Source organism: Salmo salar, chromosome ssa15 (genome assembly GCF_905237065.1).
Source record: "Salmo salar chromosome ssa15, Ssal_v3.1, whole genome shotgun sequence".
Lineage (NCBI taxonomy): Eukaryota > Metazoa > Chordata > Actinopteri > Salmoniformes > Salmonidae > Salmo > Salmo salar.
This window is the reverse complement of record NC_059456.1, coordinates 16,047,140-16,065,530: the sequence shown is the minus strand read 5'-3', so window position 1 is coordinate 16,065,530 and position 18,391 is coordinate 16,047,140. Positions and strand designations below refer to the sequence as shown.

The following is an 18,391-nucleotide window of genomic DNA, read 5'->3' as shown; positions in this document are numbered from 1 at the left end:
TAACAAGTAAAATGTAAAACCTCACAGCGGCCATGCAGGGCCACGTTCAGTAGGCAGAGATTGCAGAAATGTTTCAGGAATGAAGTTGACACAATTGCTTATTCCTACATGTCAAGAGCGTGGTGTTCGCTGTACTCGTTTTCTAAACCAGCACAGCGTTGTGTCCTGGTTAACGGACGTAATCTGCATCCAGACGGACACGCCTATTCCCCCCCCTACCGGTACGGTCTCTCTCCTCCGCACTGCACTGAGACGCGGACCGACGTCAGCCGTCCTGCTTTGTAACAGTCTGGGAATCATCTGCTCGTCGCAGTGAGTCTACACTCTCCCTCTGTCTCTCTGTCTCTCTCTCAATTATAAAACCAAACCGCAACAGGTTCAGAACGACATCAGTGTTCCAGGTTGGGAATTAAAGAATAACGTCGTTAAAGAGGGATTTGTCCTAAACTAGGAAAAGGATGAAACGAGCAGCCTCTTGAAGCTGCCGCTACCCTTCTTTGCATTGAACGGTAAGCGATGTGCAGTATGTGTGATCGAGGTATAATGTAGACAGGGTTTTAAAAGAAAACGGAGGTAAAGGACTTTTATAAACAATAGACCTTTGCCTGTATGCCTATACCGTTCCTTTTTTTGTCTCCTATCGGCCTACATAGGAACGTTTGTCCCGGTCAGTGTTTCTAAAATGTAACTTCTACAGGTTATTATCTTGAAAATATCAACCTATAGTATAGACTACTGAATGTCTACCTTTCTAGACTATAGTATAGACTACTGAATGTCACCCTCTCTAGACTATAGTATAGACTACTGAATGTCTACCTCTAGACTATAGTATAGACTACTGAATGTCTACCACCTCTTGACTACAGTATAGACTACTGAATATCTACCTCCTCTCTAGACTATAGTATAGACTACTGAATGTCTACCTCCTCTCTAGACTATAGTATAGACTACTGAATGTCTACCTCCTCTCTAGACTATAGTATAGACTACTGAATGTCTACCTCCTCTCTAGACTATAGTATAGACTACTGCCTCCTCTCCAACATCTAGTCTTCGGTCATATGGCAGGTTATAAAACAGGCTGTAAAAAATCTGGTCTGCTATTCGACCCAGTAAAGCTCCACTGCCCTCACCTCTCCTCTCCTTGTGCAGGTGTTATTTATCATTTCACCATAACCACAGAACATCAGGACACCGCTATGTCCCCTGAGGGTTAGCCTCTGCTGTCAACACAGAGAGAGAGAGAAGGACACCACTATGTCCCCTGTGGGTTAGCCTCTGCTGTCAACACAGAGAGAGAGAAGGACACCACTATGTCCCCTGTGGGTTAGCCTCTGCTGTCAACACACAGAGAGAGAAGGACACCACTGTGTCCCCTGAGGGTTAGCCTCTGCTGTCAACACACAGAGAGAGAAGGACACCACTATGTCCCCTGAGGTTTAGCCTCTACTGTCAACACAGAGAGAGAGAGGACACCACTATGTCCCCTGAGGTTTAGCCTCTGCTGTCATTACAGAGAGAGAGAAGGACACCACTATGTCCCCTGAGGTTTAGCCTTTACTGTCAACACAGAGAGAGAGAATGGGGGGGTAGATGGAAAAGAGTTCAGACCTATAGCCTTCCTCCCTAGTTAAAATAGAACTTCAATACCGCTCTGTTGGACATTCTCTGGTATAACAGCCACTTAGTGGTGTGTACTGCAACTCCAGTAGTAACGGTAGACCGCTGTGTAACTCCAGTAGTAACGGTAGACCGCTGTGTAACTCCAGTAGTAACGGTAGACCGCTGTGTATCTATATGTATGTATGTATGTATACATTTTGATAAAAATAACGCCTAGTGTCCTGAAACCAGTTACATATGATCATGGATATAGGTACAACACTACTGCTGTTATATTGTGGAAGCTTCGGTCGATACATTTCATTAAATAAACAACATGACGATGGTTCCACTGTGTATTACTGTCAGTTATATACAACAACATGACGATGGTTCCACTGTGTATTACTGTCAGTTATATACAACAACATGACGATGGTTCCACTGTGTATTACTGTCAGTTATATACAACAACATGACGATGGTTCCACTGTGTATTACTGTCAGTTATATACAACAACATGACGATGGTTCCACTGTGTATTACTGTCAGTAATATACAACATGATGATGGTTGGATATATATAGGGTCAGGTTTATATAGGGTTTCACATTTTGGAGAATATTCAGAGGTGGAAACTTTCCGTCTGACAAATGGAATTTAACAGGAGCGTATGGGAATTAATGGAAATGTATGCAAATTAATATTAATAGCATTTAAATGAAGATGTTTTTTGCGTTGGGTATATTTACCATATCATATGGAGACAGAAACATAAACCTTTTACCTTATCATAAGTAGACATTATTGCAAATGATTAAATCCTTCCAGTAGAAAAAATAAATAAAACATTTGTTACGAATTGAACTTTAATTAAATGAGTTGACTCTTCACATGGGATTATTTCACTGAACAACAAAAGAAAGGGAATATTGAATGATCCCCAATGATCCATCGGCATCTCCCAAAAAAACGTTTCAACATACATCTGTAAAATGATAGTCTAGAAACTAAAGCATTAATTGTCTTCCTCTCAGGCTTCCATGTCTTCTCCCTGGACCTCCTCAATGTCCACCTCATGAACATTAGACTGAGGCCTCATCTTCACTGTCACTTTCCAACCTTGTTGAGGATGGCTCGCTGTCAGGCTCAAAAAGCCTCAAATTTGCCCGGATGGACACCAATTTTTCAAGCCTTGTTTTGGTCAGCCTGTTGCGTGCTTTGGTGTGTGTGTTCCCAAACAAGGACCAGTTTCACTCTGAGGCGGCTGATGTTGGTGGGATTTATAGGATGATGGAGGCAACAGGGGAAAGAGCCTCAGATCCACAAAGTCCCTTCCACCAGGTGGCTGACGAGATATGTTGGCACAACTGCATATTGCATCTCCATCCCAAAGCCCTTGCTTGGAAGTGTGATACGGCCATTTCTTGGAGAGACTCCTTCCACTCCAGGAGACTGTCAAACATGATGACACCACCACCCCAACAGGTGTTGCTGGGCAGCTTCAATGTGGTGCTCTTACTCTTCTCACTTTGCTTGGTGAGGTAGATTGCTGCTATAACTTGATGACCCTTCCCATACCTAACCATTTCCTTGGCTCTCTTGTAGAGTGTATCCATTGTTTTCAGTGCCATGATGTCCTTGAGGAGCAGATTCAATGCATGAGCAGCACAGCCAATGGGTGTGATGTGAGGGTAGGACTCCTCCTCTTTAGACCAAGCAGCCTTCATGTTCGCAGCATTGTCTGTCACCAGTGCAAATACCTTCTGTGGTCCAAGGTCATTGATGACTGCCTTCAGCTCATCTGCAATGTAGAGACTGGTGTGTCTGTTGTCCCTTGTGTCTGTGCTCTTGTAGAATACAGGTTGAGGGGTGGAGATGATGTAGTTAATTATTCCTTGCCCAGGAACATTCGACCCCCCCCATCAGAGATGATTGCCATACAGTCTGCTTTCTCGATGATTTGCTTGACCTTCACTTGAACTCTGTTGAACTCTGCATCCAGCAAATGAGTAGATAAAGCATGTCTGGTTGGAGGGGTGTATGCTGGGCGAAGAACATTCAGAAATCTCTTCCAATACATATTACCTGTGAGCATCAGAGATGAACCAGTTGCAAACACAGCTTGAGCAAGACATTCATCAGCATTTCTCTGACTACGTTCCTCCATTGAGTCAAAAAAAAACTCTGATTCCAGGAGGACCATGAGCTGTTGCTATCGATAAGGTGTCTGATTCATCATTTTCACCTCGAATAGAAGTAGAGGGACTTTTGTCAGAGGTTGCTTGTTGTGAGCGCTGAGGGAACTTTGGCCAGATGATTCTGCATCTTTGTTGCATTCTTCACATCTGATTTGGCACAGTATTTGCAAATGAACACAGCTTTTCCTTCTGCATTATCTGCATTGAAATGTCTCCACACATCAAATAATGCCTGTGGCATTTTCCTGTAAAGATTAGGAAAAATAATTGTAATAAAAAAAAAATATACAATTCCATGTACAGAAACAGTTAAGCAGTTAGATTAAACAACTCCTTTGTAAGATAAATGTTTTAAAATTAAACATGTATGGAAACAGGTGAATTAACACTCCTCCGTTAGCAGGCTCAAACAAGCTAAAACCCAACTGCTAGCAAAAACTAACTAGTAGAAATTGTTAACAAGTTAGAAATGATTTAAACACACTTTGCTGTAGGCTACTATTTACTAGTTAACCCCTGGTCGGGCTCGACATCCAGCGAAAAATCCTATCGCCATTAGCATAACACATTTTTTATTTTCTTTTTTCAATTTTTTTCTTCAAATTATATCGTTTTATAGATACACCTCTCATGAATCGAACCACGTTGTCAGATTTCAAAAAGGCTTTACAGCAAAAGCAAAACATTAGATTATGTTAGAGGAGTATATCGTAAAAGTAGCCACATAGCAATTTTCCGACCAACCACATGCATCACAAATAACCAAAAAACAGCTAAATGCAGCACTAACCTTTGACAATCTTCATCAGATGACACACCTAGGACATCATGTTACACAATACATGCATTCTTTTGTTCGATAAAGTTCATATTTATATATAAAAACAGCATTTTACATCGGCGCGTAACGTTGACTAACTATTTTCCCTCAAATGCATCCGGTGAAACAGCGCTACAATTTACTAAATTACTATTCGAAAACATTTTAAAAATGTAATATTGTCATTCTAAGATTTATAGATGAATATCTCTTGAAAGCACCTGTAATGCCAGATTTAAAAATAACTTTACTGGGTAATCACACTTTGCGATAAAAGGGGATGCGATACTCAGAACAATAGGCTACCGTTACAGGTCAGCGCCATCTTGGAACAATCGCATATCAAATCTACTCTTGTATACTATTGTCAATAATCCCTTACCTTTGATTATCTTTATCAGAAAGCACTTCCAGGAATCCCAGGTCCACAACAAATGTATTTTCGTTCGAAAAAGTTAATCCTTTATGTTCCAATAGCTTGTTCTTGTTAGCGCGTTCTCAAGGCTGCACCAAAAGCTCCGTCGGCCGCGGGACTACTCTTTCAACAAAATGCATTTTTTTTCTTATTTAGGTTCGTTCAAACATGTCAAACGTTGTATAACATAAATCTTTAGGGCCTTTTTTAACCAGAGCTCCAATAAGATTCAAGGGGGACGATTGCATTGTCTTTATAAACGTTTCGAAAGGGGAGGGTAGCCAGGGGCGCCGGCGTCATAATGGTGATGGCCCTCATGTGACCACGTTCCACAGCGTGTCATTCAGTCAGTTTTCACAGTAGGAGACTCAAACCACTTTGTAAAGATTGGGGACATCTAGTGGAAGCAATAGGAAGTGCTCAATGAACCATTGCTCACGGTGTGATTTATAGGCAACGAGATGAAGTTGAGTCCGCAATTCAGAATTCCACTTCCTGTTTCGATCTGTCCTGGGGTTTTGACTGCCATATGAGTTCTGTTATACTCACAGACACCATTCAAACCGTTTTAGAAACGTTAAGGTGTTTTCTATCCACAAGTATTAATTATATGCATATCCTAGCTTCTGAGTTTGAGTAGTAGGCCGTTTAATATGGGCACTAATTTTTTTCAAAAAGCGCTGTAGCGCCCCCTATCCTAGGCGACCGTCAAGAGGTTAACAAAAAATCATGTATGTCATATAAAATATATTCACCCCACCCAGTATTGTAATCAAAACTTACCGGATAACATGTAGCCCTTGGCTCAGACAGTGTAGTAGTGTGGGCTCAATAGCATCTCATTAGTGTGCCAGATCTTGAGAATCAGCTGTACATGTGATGGAAGAATGCATTGTGCATGCAGAGGGTTGTAATTCCATTGAATTGGGGAGAGTTTAACCAAAATATGTCACAAGACCAAGAATTGCCTTATGTGTATCCCACAAAAAAGGTTCACTGTTATAAGCTAACAGGAAAAATTCCCCAAATTCTAGGGTGTTACGTTCCCTAGTTTTTGTATGTGTGTATTTCAGGAAATGGCTTCCTGGATTCCCCTAAGCAGCTGATTGGTCAGCCCCATTGATGATTGGAGCTGACTCCGCCCTCTCGTCAGATACAGCTGTCTGCAATTACTGGCTCCTTCTGCAGCTTTAATAGCCATAGTTCCTTTGTTAGGAAGAGAGAGCTTCTTGGTATGTCCTGTGTTTTGTTGTTGGTCTGTATAATTGTTGTGAAGTATTTTGTGGCCGGTCCTGCAGACGTATGTCAGAAGGACTGTGTTTTTGATGATTTAAATTGTTCACTTTGCATTAGTAATTATTCTGTTTTTGTTCCCAGGGGGGAAGGGCAAGGCACCTTTGGAGTGCTTTGGCAAGAGGCCTGCGGGAATACATATACCTGTAGTATATACTCTGTCTATACACCCTAGGTAAGACCTGGGTGGACCACCCCCTGTATTTTGGTTAGTGCACCAGGTGGTGTTAAAGTTAGGTAAGTAGTGGGTAGATAAGGTTGGAGAGGAGACTCTTTAACTTTTACTTTCGTTGCTTTGGTTCCGTCCAGCCCCTTTTCCCCACATTACCGTGTGAAGGAAATAAATTCCCAGTAAACGGTAATATTCTCTGCCTCTGTCATCCTTACCCGCACCTACAATCACATACCTCTTTCACTCCACCTACAATCACATACCTCTTTACCTCCACCTACAATCACATACCTCTTTACCTCCACCTACAATCACATACCTCTTTCACTCCACCTACAATCACATACCTCTTTACCTCCACCTACAATCACATACCTCTTTCACTCCAAGTGGAGTTGAGTGTAGCATGGTGTTGCGTTCTCTCCTTCAAGAGGCGTACGTAACACAGGGCTTAACTTCCCATGGAAAATTTCCCGGGAAAGTTTCCAACCCTTTGCAACCCTAGTTAAATACAATGGAAATATAGAAAAACAACAACATGATGATGATTCCACTATGTTCCCAGGCGGTTCAGGACCAACTACTCACGTCACCTAAACCGTTTCTTCCCCTGGGCTGTGGCCCTCACCAACTGGCCATCTGGTCGATAGAGACTAACGGACTATGCACTCTATCAAGCCATCTCTGAACTGAACTGAACTCTAAATAACTGAACGATACTGCATCAAACCATCTCTGAACTGAACTCTAAATATCTGAACTATACAGCATCAAACCATCTCTGAACTGAACTCTAAATAACTGAACTATACTGCATCAAGCCATCTCTGAACTGAACTGAACTGAACTCTAAATAACTGAACGATACTGCATCAAACCATCTCTGAACTGAACTCTAAATATCTGAACTATACAGCATCAAACCATCTCTGAACTGAACTCTAAATAACTGAACTATACTGCATCAAGCCATCTCTGAACTGAACTGAACTCTAAATAACTGAACTACACTGCATCAAACCATCTCTGAACTGAACTCTAAATAACTGAACTATACTGCATTCCACTCTGTCCATCTCTCTGCATTTAGATATATGCATACTGATACTGTACATTTCTACATCCACTATACCACTATATCATCCGTATACCCACTGTACATTTGTATATACAGTACCAGTCAAAAGTTTTAGAACACCTACTCATTAAAGAGTTTTTCTTTATTTTTATTATTTTCTACATTGTAGAATAATAGTGAAGACATCAACACTATGAAATAACACATTTGGAATCATGTTGCAACCAAAAAAGTGTTAAACACATCAAAATATATTTTATATTTGAGATTCTTCAAAGTAGCCACCCTTTGCCTTGATGACAGCTTTGCACACTCTTGGCATTCTCTCAACCAGCTTCATGAGGTAGTCACCTGGAATGCATTTCAATTAACAGGTTTGCCTTGTTAAAACATTTGTGGAATTTCTTTCCTTATTGTGTTTGAGCCAATCAGTTGTGTTGTGACAAGGTAGGGGTGGTATACAGAAGATAGCCCTATTTGGTAAAAGGCCAAGTCCATATTATGGCAAGAACAGGTCAAATAAGCAAAAGAAATGACAGTCCATCATTACTTTAAGACATGAAGGTCACTCAATACGGAAAATGTCAAGAACTTTGAAAGTTTCTTCAAGTGCAGTCGCAAAAACCATCAAACGCTATGATGAAACTGGCTCTCATGAGGACCACCACAGGAAATGAAGTCCCAGAGTTACCTCTGCTGCAGAGGATAATTTCATTAGAGTAAGCAGCTCAGAAATTATTACTTCAACTCTGAAGCATCTCAACATCAACTGTTCAGAGGAGATTGTGTGAATCAGGACTTCATGGTCGAAGAAACCACTATTAAAGGACACCAATAATAAGAAGAGACTTGCTTGGGACAAAAACATGAGCAGTGACCGGTGGAAATTTCTCCTTTGGTCTGATGAGTCTAAATTTGAGGTTTTTGTTTCTAACCGCGTGTCTTTTTGAGACGCAGAGTAGGTGAATGGATGATGTTCCCACCGTGAAGCATGGAGGAGGAGGTGGTGTGATGGTGCTTTTCTGGTGACACTGTCAGTGATTTATTTATAATTCAAGGCACACTTAACCAGCATGGCTACCACAGCATTCTGCAGCGATACGCCATCCCATCTGGTTTGAGCTTAGTGGGACTATCATTTGTTTTTCAACAGGACAATGACCCAAAACACACCTCTAGGCTGTGTAAGGGCTATTTGACCAAGAAGGAGAGTGATGGAGTGCCGCATAAGATGACCTGGCCATATATTTAGATTTGTTTAACACTTTTTTGGTTACTACATGATTCCATATGTGTTATTTCATAGTTTTAATGTCTACACTATTCTACAGTGTCAAAAATAGTAATAAAACTTCTGATCTTGGTCCGGATCTGTCTCTGTTTTCTATCTCTGACTGAAATATTCTCCCGACTGGCGCAGTGGTCTAAGGCACTGCATCTCAGTGCTAGAGGTGTCACTACAGACCCTGGTTTGATTCCAAGGCTGTATGACAACCGGTCGTGATTGGGAGTCTTATAGGGCTATGTAAATAAGAATTTGTTCTTAACTGACTTGCCGAGTTAAATAAATAAAAAATAATATTTTGAGTGCCAAATAGCAGTTTAGTTTATTCAGTGTTTTTGTTTAATTTTCCCAATTTGTCAAATAGGTTTTCATTTATGTAACAATTCTCTCCTCTCTCTTCTCCCTTCTCTCCAGATGTCTGTGAGTTAGCCAGCTGAATAGAGGTGCTCCCTGTAGCCGTTAGTGCTCCCGCTATGAACGGTAAGAACAATGCTTTGTGTGTCTGTGTGCTTTCCAGTGCTGTTTCGCTAAGATTTTGTGACCAAGATTGATGGATGGATGGATGGATGATGGATGGAGGGAGAATAAATGAGATGCAGGGAGAGCGAGAGAGATGAAGAGATGGGCCAGAGCGAGGTGATGCTGTTGTTCTTCCTAACCTGTTAGCAAAAACAGAACAGTCAATACAGTTGAGTCAGCTCGCTCTCTGTCTCGGCGCGCTCGCTCTCTGTCTCGGCGCGCTCGCTCTCTGTCTCGGCACGCTCGCTCTCTCTCTTATTCAGCTATCTCTCTCTGCTCTCTCTCTCTCTGCTCTCTCTTTGTCTCAATTCAATTAGCTTTATTTGCATGATGAAACAATGTACATATTGCCAAAGCTTACTTTGGACATTTACAATATTAACATAATTAAATTAATAATAATCAATTTTGTCAACGGGACAACAGTAAGAACAATAACCAATAATCAAAATAACATGCATTGAACAATAACAATAAGCATACAGTAGAGGACATGTGCAGGTTGGTTGGTCTGTGTCTACTGTCCCTACTGGTCTGTGTCTACTGTCTCTCATCTTATGGCAGCAATGTAGTGAGCTGCCAATACACAGCTCTCTGCGTCCTCCCCCAACAGGACGGGTATCCTGTCCTCATCAGAGAGGTCTTTGAAACCTTCAATTTGGGGAAATGACACTCTCTGTGTTTTATCTGCTGTGGTGCAGCCCTTTCCTCTACATGTTTTCCTGTGTCTACCCTTCTTAATGGCAAGGCTGTGCTCACTGAGCTTGTACGTTGTCAAGGTTTTTCTAAGGTTTTGATCATGTAACCATGGTCAAATAGTTAGCCATGGTGTACTGTCGATTTAGGGCCAGATAGCACTGCATTTTGCTTTGAGCTTGTGCTTGTGTTTCCCAAGAAGCAATGTAGTTTTGATTTGACTGTGTTGTAATTTGGTTTATTCTGATTGATTGGATGTTCTGGTCCTGAGGCTTCAGTGTGTTAGTAGAACATGTTTGTGAACTCAGGACCAGCTGGATGAGGGTCCTGAGGCTTCAGTGTGTTAGTAGAACAGGTTAGTGAACTCAGCCCCAGGACCAGCTGGATGAGGGTCCTGAGGCTTCAGTGTGTTAGTAGAACAGGTTTGTGAACTCAGCCCCAGGACCAGCTGGATGAGGGTCCTGAGACTTCAGTGTGTTAGTAGAACAGGTTTGTGAACTCAGCCCCAGGACCAGCTGGATGAGGGTCCTGAGGCTTCAGTGTGTTAGTAGAACAGGTTTGTGAACTCAGCCCCAGGACCAGCTGGATGAGGGGACTCTTTTCTTTGCTCAGCTCTTGGCATCGCAGGGCTTGGTAATGATATGAGAGGGGGTCACTGTATTTTAGATGTTTCCAAAACTTAATTGCTCTTTTTTGAGTTTGTATTATTAGTGGATATTGGCCTAATTCTGCCCTGCATGCGTTGTTTGTAGTTTTCCTCTGGACATGTGGGAGACTCTTACAGAACTCTGCATGCAGGGTTTCAATGGGGTGTTTGTCCTATTTGGTGAAATCTTGTTTTGCAAGTGGACCACACATCTCACTGCCATAAAGTGCAATTGGTTCAATGACACATTCAATTAGTTTTAGCCAAATTTGCATTTGAATTAGTTTTTTAGTGGCGTAGAATGCCCTGTGTGCTTTCTCTCTCAGTTCATTCACTGCCTCATCCAGTTGAGATTATTTTTAACCGACGCTACCAGTCAAAAGTTTTATAACACCTACTAATTCAAGGGTTTTTCTTTATGTTTTACTATTTTCTACATTGTAGAGTAATAGTGAAGACATCAAAACTATGAAATAACACATATGGAATCATGTAGTAACCAAAAAAGTGTTCAAGAAATCAAAATATATTTTATATTTGAGATTCTATAAATAGCCAGCCTTTGCCTTGATGACAGCTTTGCACACCCTTGGCGTCTCAACCAGCTTCATAAGGTAGTCATCTGGAATGCATTTCAGTTAACAGGTGTGCTTTTTTAAGTTAATTTGTGGAATTTATTTTCTTAATGCGTTTGAGCCAATCAGATGTGTTGTTACAAGGTAGGGGTGGTATACAGAAGATATCGTTATTTGATAAAAGACCAAGTCCATATTATTGCAAGAACAGCTCAAATAAGCAAAGAGAAATGACAGTCCATCATTACTTTAAGACATGAAGGTCAGTCAATACAGAAAATTTCAAGAACTTTGAAAGTTTCTTCAAGTGAAGTCACAAAAACCATCAAGTGCTGTGATGAAACTGGCTCTCATGAGGACCGCCACAGGAATGGAAGACCCAGAGTTACCTCTGCTGCAGAGGATGAGTTCATTAGAGTAAGCAGCTCAGAAATTTCAGCCCAAATAAATGCTTCACAGAGTTCAAGTAACAGATCCATCTCAACATCAACTGTTCAGACGAGACTGCGTGAATTAGATCTTCATGGTCGAATTTCTGAAAAGAAACCACTACTAAAGGAAACCAATAATAAGAAGAGATTTGCTTGGGCCAAGAAACACGAGCAATGGACATTAGACCGGTGGAAATGTGTCCTTTGTTCTGTAGTCCAAATTGGAGAGGTGTGATGGTGCTTTGCTGGTGACACTGTGATTTATTTAGAATTCAAGGAACACTTAACCAGCATGGCTACCACAATATTCCTCTCCCAGAAACCCTAGATCCTAGGAACACCTATGTGAGAATGCTATTCATTGACTACAGCTCAGCATTCAACACCACAGTGCCCTCAAAGTTCATCACTAAGCTAAGGAACCTGGGACTAAACACCTCCCTCTGCAACTGGTTCCTGGACTTCCTGACGGGCCGCCCCCAGGTGGTGAGGGTTGGTAGCAACACATCTGCCACAGTGATCCTCAACGCTGGAGCTCCCCAGGGGTGCGTGCTCAGTCCCCTCCTGTACTCCCTGTTCACCCACAACTGCATGGCCAGGCACGACTCCAACACCATCATTACGTTTGCTGATGACACAACAGTGGTAGCTCTGATCACAGATAACGACGAGACAGCCTATAGGGAGGAGGTCAGAGACCTGGCCGAGTGGTGCCAGAATAACAACCTATCCCTCAACGTAACCAAAACTAAGCAGATGATTGTGGACTACAGGAAAAGGAGCACCGAGCACGCCCCCATTCTCATCGACGGGGCTGCAGTGGAGCAGGTTGAGATCTTCAAATTCCTTGGTGTCCACATCAACAACAAACTAGAATGGTCCAAGACAGTCGTGAAGAGGGCACGACAAAGCCTATTTCCCCCTCAGGAAACTAAAAAGATTTGGCATGGGTCCTGAGATCCTCAAAAGGTTCTACAGCTGCAACATCGAGAGCATCCTGACTAGTTGCATCACTACCTGGTACGACAATTGCTCAGCCTCCGACTGCAAGGCACTTTAGAGGGTAGTGCGTACGGCCCAGTACATCACTGGGGCAAAGCTGCCTGCCATCCAGGACCTCTACACCAGGCGGTGTCAGAGGAAGGCCCTGAAAATTGTCAAAGACCCCAGCCACCCCAGTCATAGACTGTTCTCTCTACTACCCCATGGCAAACGGTACCGGAGTGCCAAGTCTAGGACAAAAAGGCACTCAACAGTTTTTACCCCCAAGCCACAAGACCCGGTTACCCGGACTATTTGCATTGTGTGCCCCCCCCCCAAACCCCTCTTTTCACGCTGCTGCTACTCTCTGTTTATCTTATATGCAGAGTCACTTTAACTATACATTCATGTACATACTACCTCAATTGGCCCGACCCACCAGTGCCCCCGCACATTGGCTAACCGGGCTATCTGCACTGTGTCCCACCACCTGCCAACCCCTCTTTTTACGCTACTGCTACTCTCTGTTCATCATATGCATAGTCACTTTAACCATATCTACATGTACATACCACCTCAATAAGCCTGATTAACCGGTGTCTGTATGTAGCCTTGCCACTCTTATTTTCAAATGTCTTTTTACTGTTGTTTTATTTCTTTACTTACCTACACACACACACTTTTTTTCGCACTATTGGTTAGAGCCTGTATTCAGCATTTCACTGTATTCGGCGCACGTGACAAATAAACTTTCATTTTATACGCCATCCCATCTGGTCCCACTATCATTTGTTTTTCAACAGGACAATGACCGAAAACACACCTCCAGGCTGTGTAAGGGCTATTTGACCAAGAAGGAGAGGGATGGAGTGCTGCATCAGATGGCCTGGCCTCCACAATCACCTGACCTCAACCCAATTGAGATGGTTTGGGATGAGTCAGACGGCAGAGTGAAGGAAAAGCAGCCAACAAGTCCCATAGGGAGCTAAGTGATTGGGCGTTCCGTAGGGAACTGAGTGATTGGGCGTCCCGTAGGGAACTGAGTGATTGGGCGTCACGTAGGGAACTGAGTGATTGGGCGTCCCGTAGGGAACTGAGTGATTGGGCGTCCCGTAGGGAACTGAGTGATTGGGCCCATTGGCGCCTAGCCCCGACGTCTCCACTGCACCGCGTGCATCACAACCCTCCAGCACCCGTGTCCTTAAAAATGCAGTTCTGCAAATAGCAGGGATGCAAACTAGTCACTTTTTCGGTGAAATTCGCCGTTTTGAATCCAAAATAGGTGACCTATGTGATTGTGTAGATCCGAAGAGAAAAGTTTGGAGGGGGGATGGTTTGGATAACTACTGGCTGTATCCAAGGCTCAGCCAGTCATTTACATAACAACAGAATGCAGCGCAGCACGCGACTGAAGAAAGAAGAGACAACCAGTTTACTAGTTACAGCATCAGCGCGCTCTCTGGTAAGGCAGCTTGCCAGTTACAGCAGCGCGTTCCCCTGAATGATAATGAAGAAGTAACGTTAGGCGAGAAGCCTGACCACGGACACGGAGGTGAGAAGGTGATGAAGCGTTCTTCATGAGCTGTAACTGAAAAACAACTGACATTTTGGAAAGTATGAGGTGAGGGAGAAAGTGTGGTGGAACAAGTACTGTTAGCATTCTTAAGTAGCTTGCTAGCTGGATCGAATTCTCCGTTAGCTAGCCAGAGAAATGTTGAGCAACATTAGCCGACTCATCTGATCAAATAATTGAGTTTATGGTGTGAAAATTAGCTTGCTAATAAAGTCAGACAGCTAACGTTAGCTAGCTAACATTAGTAACCTAACCAATTCGCTATAGTATTAACTGGTATACTTCTCCTTGCCGAAAAGCTCCCCCCCCTTCGCATTCATCTGCACGTACTCAGTTCTTCATTGCTGCGACTAGCTTGCTAGTTGGGATTTCTGATCACGTTAGGCTGCGTTTCATTTTATTTTTTTTATGTCGGTTTGATCGCGGGGGAGGCAGTAGTAATGTCTGCAGTTTACGGTTTGGCTTTTTGTTTCAAGTGTATCGGTCTATAAATAAACCTCTTTGCCAAAATTCGTCATCTCTCCCATTTCTTATTCGACTAGTAGTTGTTCTGAAATGTTTATTGCTTGCCTGCATTTCACTCCCTCCTCTATGTTTAATATAACACACGTACATCAATTATTCATTTCGGTTTCCTTTCCTGACGTGAAGTTTGTTCTACAGAAAGTATTTGACTCTAGGAAATTAGAAGGTGTGGGGAGGATTTTGGCGAAACCCTTGTATCTTGGGACTGCAAGGCCTGGCATACTTCTGAATTATTTTGGTAGCTCATGTTGACCAGTAGTGTGTGTGTGTGCCACAGAAAGCAAAATTATATAAAGACACATAGAGTATAAAGACACAAACATTTATTTTAGAAACATTTTGTAATGTTTAAGAAAATAAAGATAATACACAAATAATATCACACAATAACACAAAAACAGCACAGAAAGTTAAGTTTGTTAACAAACATTAAATAAGAAATACAAATTTCAATCTTTGCATAATAAGATATAAAATGACAATAAATAACAAATATTGGAAAGCTGCAACAGCTCGACTGAACATTTAGTCCACTTTTTATGGAAAGTTTTCCGTTGCCTGTAACATAATCCTCCAATGATGGGATGGTTTTCATACAGGACTGGTGGAACCATCGTGGGCAGCGATCACAACCAATCTGAAATTAATCATGCACATTTTTATATATTTAAACCATTAAATACATTTTCTTGATTTACAATTTATTTGCTTATCAGACAAAGCGGATGATACTACCTCTAGAAATATTACTGCTTATACAAATTCGTACTCGTAAAAATTTGCCTTTTTAGAAGTGAACAAGCAATTACCCAGTCTTCCTCATTATTGTCCACCTCCCCACTGAAGTGGCACAGTTGGCTCCGGTCATCTAGCAAAACATAATGTCAAGTAGTCTGTACATCTTTACATGTATTTTTTTGGAGCAAACAAGGAACAATGGAATAGTATAGGTTTCTTGTAGCAGAATTATTTAAATACATGTGTTTTAGTGGCCATCTAGTCAGAAGTTGGATCAAAGATAACCTTGAAAGATCCATATAAATGTTTATTTTTATTTTTTTATCTACAATTATATAAAATTATAAATTGAACATACCAGTGTTTTGGAGGAGAGTGACTGCTATTTCTTCTCTCATGATGTTTACATCTTTCTATTTGAAAAGACAATCGACTCCTCCTTCAGCAAACTGGGGAAAAGAATTAGAATTTTTGAAACTTTCAAAGTTTTGAATCCCCAACAGAATGTTACACTTAAGATTCTAATTCGCAGGGATACAACGACACAGCTATAATATAATTAGACAGTTCTGTTTTGTCTTTCAGTCAGTATACTTTCAGTAGGTAAATTGTACATTACCTATACTCTCATACTTACTTTCAAGGCAAAGACTCCAAGAGAAGTAACATCTTGTTGGCATGGAGGAGGAAGGGTACCACACGTCCATCTGGAGATATTACACCCCTTCTCTCTTTATTTATTATTTATAATTTATTTATTTATTTTATTTCTCCTTTATTTAACCAGTTAGGCTAGTTTTTGAACAAGTTCTCATTTACAACTGCGACCTGGCCAAGATAAAGCAAAGCAGTGCGACACAAACAACAACACAGAGTTACACATGGAATAAAGAAGCGTACAGTCAATAACACAATAGAATAAAGTCTATATACACTCTGTGCAAATGGCGTGAGGAGGTAAGGCAATAAATAGGCCATAGTAGTGAAGTAATTACAATTTAGCAGATTGACACTGGAGTGATAGATGATGATGAGCAGATGATGGTGTGTAAGTAGTGATACTGGTGTGCAAAAGAGCAGAAAAGTAAATAAAAACAATATGGGGATGAGGTAGGTAGATTGGGTGGGCTATTTACAGATGGACTATGTACAGCTGCAGCGATCGGTTAGTTGTTCAGATAGCTGATGTTTAAAGTTAGTGAGGGAAATATAAGTCTCCAGCTTCAGCGATTTTTGCAGTTCGTTCCAGTCACTGGCAGCAGAGAACTGGAAGGAAAGGCGGCCAAAGGAGGTGTTGGCTTTAGGGATGACCAGTGAAATATACCTGCTGGAGCGTGTGCTACAGGTGGGTGCTGCTATGGTGACCAGTGAGCTGAGATAAGGCGGAGCTTTACCTAGCAAAGACTTATAGATGACCTGGAGCCAGTGGGTTTGCCGACGAATATGTAGCGAGGGCCAGCAAACGAGAGCGTACAGGTCGCAGTGGTGGGTGGTATATGGGGCTTTGGTATCAAAACGGATGGCACTGTGATAGACAGAAATAGAAAGCCGATTCTAGATTTGATTTTGGAATGAATGATCTGAACATATATGTTCATAAAACTACAGCATTTTGAAATACTTTATTGATTACAATATAGAGATTAATAACAGTATAGCATTTCAAAGACTTTATTGATTTAAAAAAAAATCTGTTTTCACCTTGTCACCCCCTGGCATCTTTTTATCTTTCTGGAGCTTTCCCTCATTGGGTCGAGGAACAGAGCCTTACTGCCCCATTGGGTTGAGGAACAGAGCCTTACTGCCCCATTGGGTTGAGGAACAGAGCCTTACTGCCCCATTGGGTCGAGGAACAGAGCCTTACTGCCCCATTGGGTCGAGGATCAGAGCCTTACTGCCCCATTGGGTTGAGGAACAGAGCCTTACTGCCCCATTGGGTTGAGGAACAGAGCCTTACTGCCCCATTGGGTCGAGGAACAGAGCCTTACTGCCCCATTGGGTCGAGGAACAGAGCCTTACTGCCCCATTGGGTCGAGGAACAGAGCCTTACTGCCTCATTGGGTCGAGGAACAGAGCCTTACTGCCCCATTGGGTCGAGGAACAGAGCCTTACTGCCCCATTGGGTCGAGGAACAGAGCCTTACTGCCTCATTGGGTCGAGGAACAGAGCCTTACCGCCCCATTGGGTCGAGGAACAGAGCCTTACCGCCCCATTGGGTCGAGGAACAGAGCCTTACTGCCCCATTGGGTTGAGGAACAGAGCCTTACTGCCCCATTGGGTCGAGGAACAGAGCCTTACTGCCCCATTGGGTCGAGGAACAGAGCCTTACTGCCCCATTGGGTTGAGGAACAGAGCCTTACTGCCCCATTGGGTCGAGGAACAGAGCCTTACTGCCCCATTGGGTCGAGGAACAGAGCCTTACTGCCCCATTGGGTCGAGGAACAGAGCCTTACTGCCCCATTGGGTTGAGGAACAGAGCCTTACTGCCCCATTGGGTTGAGGAACAGAGCCTTACTGCCCCATTGGGTTGAGGAACAGAGCCTTACTGCATCATTGGGTCGAGGAACAGAGCCTTACTGCCCCATTGGGTTGAGGAACAGAGCCTTACTGCCCCATTGGGTCGAGGAACAGAGCCTTACTGCATCATTGGGTCGAGGAACAGAGCCTTACTGCCCCATTGGGTCGAGGAACAGAGCCTTACTGCCCCATTGGGTCGAGGAACAGAGCCTTACTGGGTCGAGGAACAGAGCCCTCTTCTGGGATGGCAGCATAACCTTTCACATTTAGACAGGCAGACAGACACATGCATACACACATAAATACACATATTACAT

At 42.5% G+C, this 18,391-nt stretch overlaps 1 protein-coding gene across 1 annotated transcript in view; it reads left to right on the top strand.

Annotated features, from left to right (window-relative positions):
• The first annotated feature begins 266 nt into the window (after positions 1 to 266).
• The window catches only part of LOC106593452 (intersectin-2), a 102,405-nt gene continuing 84,280 nt past the window's right edge, over positions 267 to 18,391 (top strand). Inside the window, exons 1-4 of the mRNA XM_045695265.1 lie at positions 267 to 509; positions 6,119 to 6,277; positions 6,423 to 6,513; positions 9,288 to 9,353. The gene's annotated coding sequence lies outside the window, so the exon portion shown is untranslated. The remainder of the gene's footprint in view (positions 510 to 6,118; positions 6,278 to 6,422; positions 6,514 to 9,287; positions 9,354 to 18,391) is intronic.